At 41.0% G+C, this 8,500-nt stretch overlaps 1 protein-coding gene across 2 annotated transcripts in view; it reads left to right on the top strand.

Moving 5' to 3' along the window:
• Positions 1-2,401: 2,401 nt before the first annotated feature.
• Positions 2,402-8,500, top strand: part of ggps1 (geranylgeranyl diphosphate synthase 1) — a 39,649-nt gene continuing 33,550 nt past the window's right edge. The window contains exon 1 of one of the 2 annotated variants that reach the window (XM_048270603.1): positions 2,402-2,450. The gene's annotated coding sequence lies outside the window, so the exon portion shown is untranslated. Of the gene's footprint in view, positions 2,451-5,418; positions 5,723-8,500 lie in introns of those variants that run through there. The other variant, XM_048270602.1, reaches the window with a different exon arrangement.

Here is an 8,500-nt window from a genome sequence, read left to right as displayed (position 1 = left end):
GTGAGCAGGTGCGGGAAGCCACACTTGTAGCACTTGTTTCATTTTCACCTGATTGTCTTCCTGACTGAAACAAACGCTCCAAAGAGATCAGAGCGAGCTGCCACGTCACAACAGATGGCACCATGACTAGTGTGTGTCATCACGAGCCGAGTGAGCAAGTGATCTCCAACACCAGCCTAACTGACTACACTGTGCTTTATAGTAAGCAAGTGATCTAAATGACCAGCCTGTCTACACCACACTTTATAGTAAGCAAGTGATCTCCAAGACCAGCCTGTCTACACTGCACTTTATATGCCCTCCATACTCTCTGTATAACTTCCATATCTTCAGTTTTACAAAGGACTGTGGAGTTGTAATCAAGTCATCAAATCACACTTCGTCAGCATATTCACACAGGAAACATTGCTCATTTTCAGTGAGGTACCGTTTTACAGTAATGCAAAGCATTGTATACAATGTATAACAAGTTAACAACATTTATTGTTTACAGAAAGTACATATCATCAGTGAATACAGTACTTTTACAAACAAATGCAAGAATGGTCAATGTTCAGGTGAACTGCATCATTAAGTACAGGACAGAGGCAACAAAACAGTCCGTGAAAGAGCTGTGCAGCTGTGCAGCACTCTATTCTGAACTGTCTGAACTGTTCTTTTTGACCACTTTCTTTAGTTTTAGACAGACAGACAGAACTGAGCTGACAAGAACTGCTCAGCCATCCTGATAACGACAGTAACTAAACTGTGTGGAATGAGACAAAGCATTTAGGTATGCAAAGTGCCTAACTGACTATTGCAATTCAGATATCCAAAAAAACACATTGGGTGGAGAACATTCCAAGATATTTTCACTCCACAACCAGCTGGCAGTGTTAGAATGCAAATGAACCCATTTCACAGCCTGGGTGCATTGTAAACGGAACTTACGCTTTAATCAATCGCAAAGGCAGCACAGGCCACAATAAATCTCTCCTCGCCAGGACAAGAGCACGCCGTACATAATGTGGGCCGCCACTGCATGGTATTTTTTGCGGGTTTCCATGAACACTGACTAATGTCACTGCTGAGAAAGTGCTGCATCACACAAGCTTGACAGCCACATGGGTTTCATTAGCTTCCAAGAGATCTTGACAGATGAAATGATACAGAGTGTGGATTAACTGAGAAGGGAGCTGGCCTGATATTATTGCTGTGTACCTTGAGATGGCTCAGGTTTTGCTCTCTGTGTAGTATTGTTTTTTGTTGTTGTTGTTGGTTTTTTTTTGCACTTTCATGAAAGTACCCAATAGAAGAATGAAAACACTTTCAAAACAACATGTCTAAAAATGAACTATTTTCTTGTTGTGTCTCATGCCACTCCTGTGGGCCAATGGGACAAATCCTGTGGGCAATAGCCCAACAGCCAGTTACCATGGAGACAAGGCAAAGCCTTTTCACTGTCACATTCCAAGTAGCCTACTTTGTGGGAGACACAATGGTTTCGACTTTGCCAACTTGCTCAAGATGAGGAGAATAATTAAACTACGGCAATAGTGATGGGGGTCATCATGGGGGTCAAGATCTTCAAACGAAAAACATTCCATCAAATCATCAAATAACTAAAACATGGTTTGTCTGCATAGTTCAAAATCATGCCACTGTATAAATAACTAGGCTACACAAGAATGAGGCATGCTATTTCTCTAGCACTGGACTTAAACACAGTAAAACACATGTGGGCTTAAATACTGTACTATTTGTTTAAAACTCTACATCAATTTCCACAATGCTCCACCTCTAAGCCTCTATGGTCCATCAACCTATGCAACTGCCTGATGTTACCCCCTCTGGCTTTCCCCCTTATTTATAGGCTACCTAATTCTCATTAGACACCCCCTTTTCCCATTGATCTGTGTCCAAATAAGATCCACATGGGGTTTGGCATAAATCATTGATGTGCATTATTGCCTTTCACTATGAGATTTATTTATTATAGTCACTGTTAATCTTGGTTATATTTGGCAACACGTTTGTTGGGGAATACTTGATCGTGTACTTCTTTCAGAGGGCTAAATAAAGTTGTCATTAGGAGACTAGTGCTAAAAGTTAGAAAGTCTACTAGGCTGCAGAGTGAAGTAGCCTACCGGTTGCCTAGATCCCAAACTTCCCTGACACTTATTGGATACAGATCTATGAAAAACCATAACCACATTTACCTTAAAACAGTGTATCTGTTTCTCTTTTTAAAATTCTCAGATAAAAACATCCCCGTAACAAGAGAGGCTATGACATTTCTGCCAGTAAACCAGAGCTTATTAGTGCATTTTTTCTGAATGGACCACGTGACAGTAAGCCAAGGAAAATAATCAAAATTCAAGTTTAAATGGACTCACCTTCATCTCTGCACGAGGCCTCGCTGCTCCGCTTCAGTGATCGTTGTGTTTTGAACCAGTAGCTGCGAACAATATGTAAGCATAAGCTGCATGTATGTCCTGTGTGTACAACCAGTATTGCAAACAATCAAACCAGTGACTTGTAGGCTACAGCATAACAACTTGGTCGCTGCGACAAAATATTCTTTTAAAAACAGGGCGAGGCTGATTTGTATTATGAGGACGTGGATATTTATTTGAGATGCGGCATTAATGGAATACAGTAAACATCAATATACTACTACGACAGCATATCGGGGCATTCATTCTTTCAGCTCGTCGACGCGCGGTAGCATGCTATGGTGAAACGGTGAAGATAAGAAATACAATCGTTTTCCTGGTAGACAGCACAGCACCGCGGGGGTTGGCTTAAACGTCGTCGACAACGTCCGCCCTACGATTTTTACCGTGAATTTGATGTTTCCATCGTGTGACAATCGTCTGACCTAGCAGACTTTCGCCAAGTTAAGCGCTAGGCTCATGAGATGAATGAGAGAACATTTTCAGCCGTTTATGTAATGATCTCGTGTTGCTCCAGTCTCAACGTGATTTCTTTTGCCATGAGAGCATACGGCAAGTTCATCCCAGTCATCCTCAAAAGAAAGTAAAACTTATTGTTTACATGTTTGCGCAAATATGACAGATCATGCAGAAGGTATCGATAAAAGAAAGAAGCCATTCCTTTGAACTTCAAAGTCAGAAAAATCCTACGAGGACAAAAAGACAAACTACAGTAGCCGTACAAGGAGCAGGTTAGCGTAATGTCTAGCGCTACAGCATTCGATGACGCCATTTCTGTGCCACACAGCAGACACATATTCCATATGAGGATAAAACAAGCAAACACACAAACAAAAATAAATGTCACACCATCCCAACAACTACAGATTACAAAGAATTTCTTTAGGGACAAGGAAAACCTAGTCACGAAATGTTTGCTCCTGGCTGGTAGTCTATGTTGGGTTTGTCCTAGGCTATCTCGTCAAGTGGGACGGCACATAGTTTCTCACTGTAGCCTTCGACGGGGTGAATATAAAGCTCAATGACATCGATAACAATCCATTAGTTCACAAAATATACAAACGTAGGCTATACATGGCCAGATTGTGAATAACGAAGATACACTTACGCAGTAGCCCGTTTGCAGGCGGATATAATACCAACTGAGAGCATAATTCTCCGTCTACGAGAGAAAGCGCTGATACGAACTGCTGATGGCTGAGACTACATCGGTGTGCTCCACACAATGGAAAAGCTGTCAACCCAACGAACAAGGTCAAGCTGAACAAAGTCGCTCGAATCCTCCGATACCGCAATAATGTTAGATTACTGGAGAGCTTTGGAATATCGTCTGCTAGATGCTACAAGTAACAAGCTTGCTATATTTCTCCCGAAGAGTCTGTTACAATGTCACCCTCGACAATCGTTGGGCTATATTCTCTGTGATAGTGGCTCACTGAAATAGCTTAACATTTTTCGAATGACATAATGGTTGCACGACATATTTTGGGCTAGAGAAAGGTCGCGTACAGTAAATGGTTTCAAAATCTCGCTGCTAACTAGAACACAACTGAAGGAAACTGCTTATGATGACTACATGCTCAACAAGCCAGCCATTTCAGTTCGCTCTTGTAGGCTTGTCGTTATTGTGGGCTACATGACTACACTGGAACAGAGGAAGTAAGCCCCGAATTTCCAGAAAAGACGGCGATAGAGTATGCTGAATTATGCACAGGGACACCGCGCGGTCGAAAATACAGTTCGAACAATATATCATCACGCGCTGAATCATTTCAGAATCTCTACAATGAGCGAGTTCTTTGGGGCGCTGCTTGATTCAGCCAAGCACAGCACAAATGCAAGATTCGATCGACCCATGAAACTCCAGACATGCACACGCTGTTTTTGAGAGTTGTAGCCCACTATTAATTCGAAATACTCTCTCAATCACAATATCACAAAGCCTTACGTAAGGGCTACCCAACAAAACAGCATTTCCCCATCAGTTGGGCTTTTTGATGGCGAGGACCGCTGTTTAGTTTTAGCGAATTCCAACACAACATCTGCTGTTTTAATGCCAATATACTTGGTCAAAACAATACATAACACGGATGGATGATGGGCCACGAAAAATGAGCATCCATTGACGAGAAGAAACAACCGTGCAAAACGAAAATCCTGTAATGTTACTGCTTAAGTAAACAAGGTTAATGACAATACACGAATGCCTCCTGTTTTTAGGAATATGTTAGAGTATTTTGTGCATTCAGCTATTTCAGTCTTATGATGTTGCGACAAACGCCTGCAAACTAGCACTGTTGATCGATTTGTCTTTACTTCTACAAGGCGATGTAAACCATTTCTAACACGTAGCCTACTTAACGTAAGACCTCAAAGTATGAGCTTATAAACAACCTTACCTTGATAGTCTATCCAACTGAGACACTGAGTTCCGAGTAGTCCGTTATGAAAAAAATAAGAAATAATCCATTAGATCTCAAATATTTGTCGCTCGACGTCAGAAAATGTTTAGACGAAGTCTGCAAGACCTCAGTCGGTGCTGAGATGTGATTCCGACAAAGTCTCTCTCCCCACTCAGGCTCTCTTTCTCTATGATCCCCCTCTTTGGGCTGAAACTGACTGACAGATACACAAATCTACCCACGGAACAAACCGTGTACAGTCATTGGACTAAAGCTTCGAGTGTCCGCCTTTTGGCTCCTTGTATTGGTCAATCTTAAACCATTTGTTGTTACTTTTTTCAACGTCCGCTGGCGACATCGCTGTCATCGTTTCTGGGATGTGTATTTTTTAAGGTACATATGTACATTCATTGCAGAATTGAGCCACTGGATACAAAGCTCAGTATCAAAACTTCAACTCCCATAACTCCCTGCGTGAGGGGCAAGCTAGAAAGTGGACGGCCATTCCTGTTTTCCCCTGCCCCACCTACTTGTGCGCGCTTGCTCCGTAGAGAGGCCATGGCGTATTTAACTTGCTGTGTATGCGGATGAGGAGGATGGTACGAGGTCTAGCCGTGAGGCAGAGCGCATCGAATACGTCCGTGCTTTTTTTCTTTCTTATAGCGAGCAATCAGTTTCCGAAAGCCGGTCAGATCACTGTGATACTTAATAACTCATTGTTTTTATCAGTATTTAGGGTATATATATATATATATATATATTACATTATTGGATGAGTCCAGTAATGAGGCGAAAGCTAACGTGCTAATGTTAGCAAGGAAATCAAGAAAAACGTCGGAAAGCGGAAGTGCTGAAGTACCCGGATTTCAATTTGCCTGACAGAAGGTGGGTGGAGTGGGGTGTTTACAGCAGTCACCCCTGGTGTTGTTTTTGTTGTGGTTGCTGATGAAACTTATACAGAAGAGTGCTATGCCTTCCCATAAATTCCCTTAAATTAATGTCCTTAAGCCTAAGACACTAATTTAATAATATTTAATAATACATAATGATTAAATAATCTAGCTCTTCAGATAGGCCTGCTTCAATGTGTATATTTATTAGCTATGGTGACTTTGATGTGTCTTGTTTAGCTAGGCTACATGAGAGGGCTTTATTTTTAAATTGCCAGCTTCTTTGTTGTGAAACATCTTGGATGCATGTCCACATGCACTGGCATGTTTCCATAATTTCTTCTGTTGAATTCAAAGTAGGCCTAATTGATTTATTGATGAATTGGGAAGTCTTAAGTTCGAGATGGATATTGGTTAGCCTACATGACATGTCAAAAGTTGGGAGGTCTGCTTGTGTGGTTGTGCCACAGATCTGTCATAGTTGTAGGCCTGTGTTATGCAGCAGTCTGTGCTGAACTTGATATGAAAACCCTGCTATTGAATTTCATCAAGTTAGATTTATGTTTGATTTAGGCCTACAATTGGAGGATACAAAGGGCTTGCTTGTGAGAGTGTTTTTGCAGACAAGTTATTTTTCTTCCTCTATGGCAAGCTGAAATTAATTGGACATCATTGATAACTGTTTTAACTATGTGTGCTTAACTGTGTGTGTTAAATGCCTACAACATGGGTACATGGTACTCATTGCTGTGGTGTGGCTGCATGTCATGAGACATTTCCCTGACTGTGAGTCATCATGAGACATTCCCCTGGTCCTTTTGTCATATAACATTACAGCACCTACACATTAACGCTATTTGTTTTGTTTCTCCAGATGTAGGCTATTTGTCTATCCTGATCGTGTGTTTAAAATGGCATAGATGGCCAAGATTTCACATACTTATTGTAACCTAAACACCTGTTGTTGTTGTTACTGCACTCTTTGTGTGTTCTTGTGATATAATTATGGCCCAAGAATGTTGGTTTGATTACACAGCTGTCAATTTGACATAGTTTATATTAGTTAGACATAACTTCATTATCCATAATTATTGATTCCCAACACAAAAATTATCATGTTTTATTCAGTATCAAAAAGCAGCATCAAGATAAAAAAAAAAAAAAAAAAAAGCTGAAGTTCTAGGCTTGAAGCTTAAGTTTTCTGTAGAGAGTGCATTGAGTTTTTTTGTTATCATTGTGGAACATGCTGTTTCTTCTATTGTGCCTCCTAGCTCAGTGTCTGCATCTTATCTGCTCTAAGAAAGTGTGCGGACACTGCCTCATGTAAATCTTCTCTGATTAGCTAAAATGCACAAGTAAATGTGCTAGGAATAATGAATAATCCACAAGTCATTCTTGAAAAATAAATACAGACGAGAACAAACAGGACCCTGATGTGCAGCATCTATATCAAACCAATATGTGTGTATTGTGTGTAGTGAAACACAGGAGGAGAAATGCAGAAGGAAACTAGGGAATTTTGTTTTGATTTTATCCTTTTTAAAGATATCCCTGTTGTGTGAGAGGCCAGTGCATTTTTATTTGCTACTTTTGAGACCTGCCTACTTGTAAGACTATATCCACACACCACACAGATATAGTTGTGTCAGGTAAGAGAGTGCTAGTAGTGTCATGGTTCTTGTGTTCTTCAACTGAAAACATTTTGGAAAGCTACTCAGAAATAAGTGAGTAGCTACTGGTAACTTTAGAGAAACCTGTTGGAGACCCCTGTTTTAGACGGTGTGACTCACAGTTAAAGGCCGCAAAGTGGCCCCATCCCTTTATGCTGATGAAGGATTATACTGTAGCAGTAAGGTTTACTCATTGAACATGAGCTATTTTAGATCCCCTGACCTTTTTGTTTAATCTTTCTTTTACATATTCTGACTGATACACAGAATTCCATATTAGTCATCAAATGCATTCTGACACTACAACCAACATATCAGCCCTGACACTATACAACCAATGTTTCAACCCTAACACTGCCTTGGCAGCCTTGAGGGTTCGCAGATCAGATGATTGTTTGTATTGCATTGTTATTCCTGCGGAAGCTATGTTGTTTTCAACATCTTTAGTCAGGCACTAACATCAGCTGTCAGCCGGGTAGACCTCCAACAGGGGTGGCATGAGAATTCAATGTTTGTGTGTGTGCAGGCGTCAGAATGTAAGCAACCAGACCTCAAGTTAGAATGAAATCCTGGTAGTATTTTTGATTCAGAGGAACACCTTTATTAGTCTCTTACCCCATTCGCTCTCTTTTAGTGGATCCTCTGCTTATACATTTTCATGATTCCCTTTGAAGTTGGGAGAGAAACTATCTCTTTATGTTTATTTGATGTCGTTGGGCTTCGTCTGAGCCATCAGCTTCTGTTATCCTCCCCTATGCTTGTTAGCCGGATGCAGCAGAGAAGAGTCAAGCTTGTCATACACAGCAGATTTGATGGGCACGGTATAGCAAAAAAAAAAAGCAAAAGCGTGCTAGTATGAAAGCAAACGAAATGCACAATGAGCAAACCTGCCAGAAAATAATTGCTTGCGTCTTGCCTGTGTCAATCTGTCCCACTATTTCCAGCGGGGAAGAGTCTGCGTGTAGCTGTGCTTTTATTTCGGATCAGAAGAGCAAGCCCTTTCATTTGTTAAGAACACATATTAATATTCAGTGTCTTTGTCCCTTTCATGTCTGCCTTCCTCTGCTTCCTGCCTTCCTCCATCCGGGACCCCCACCTGCTGT

This window comes from Alosa alosa, chromosome 18 (genome assembly GCF_017589495.1).
Source record: "Alosa alosa isolate M-15738 ecotype Scorff River chromosome 18, AALO_Geno_1.1, whole genome shotgun sequence".
Taxonomy (NCBI): domain Eukaryota; kingdom Metazoa; phylum Chordata; class Actinopteri; order Clupeiformes; family Clupeidae; genus Alosa; species Alosa alosa.
The sequence above is the reverse complement of the archived record's forward strand: the minus strand, read 5'-3'. Positions and strand labels throughout refer to the sequence as shown.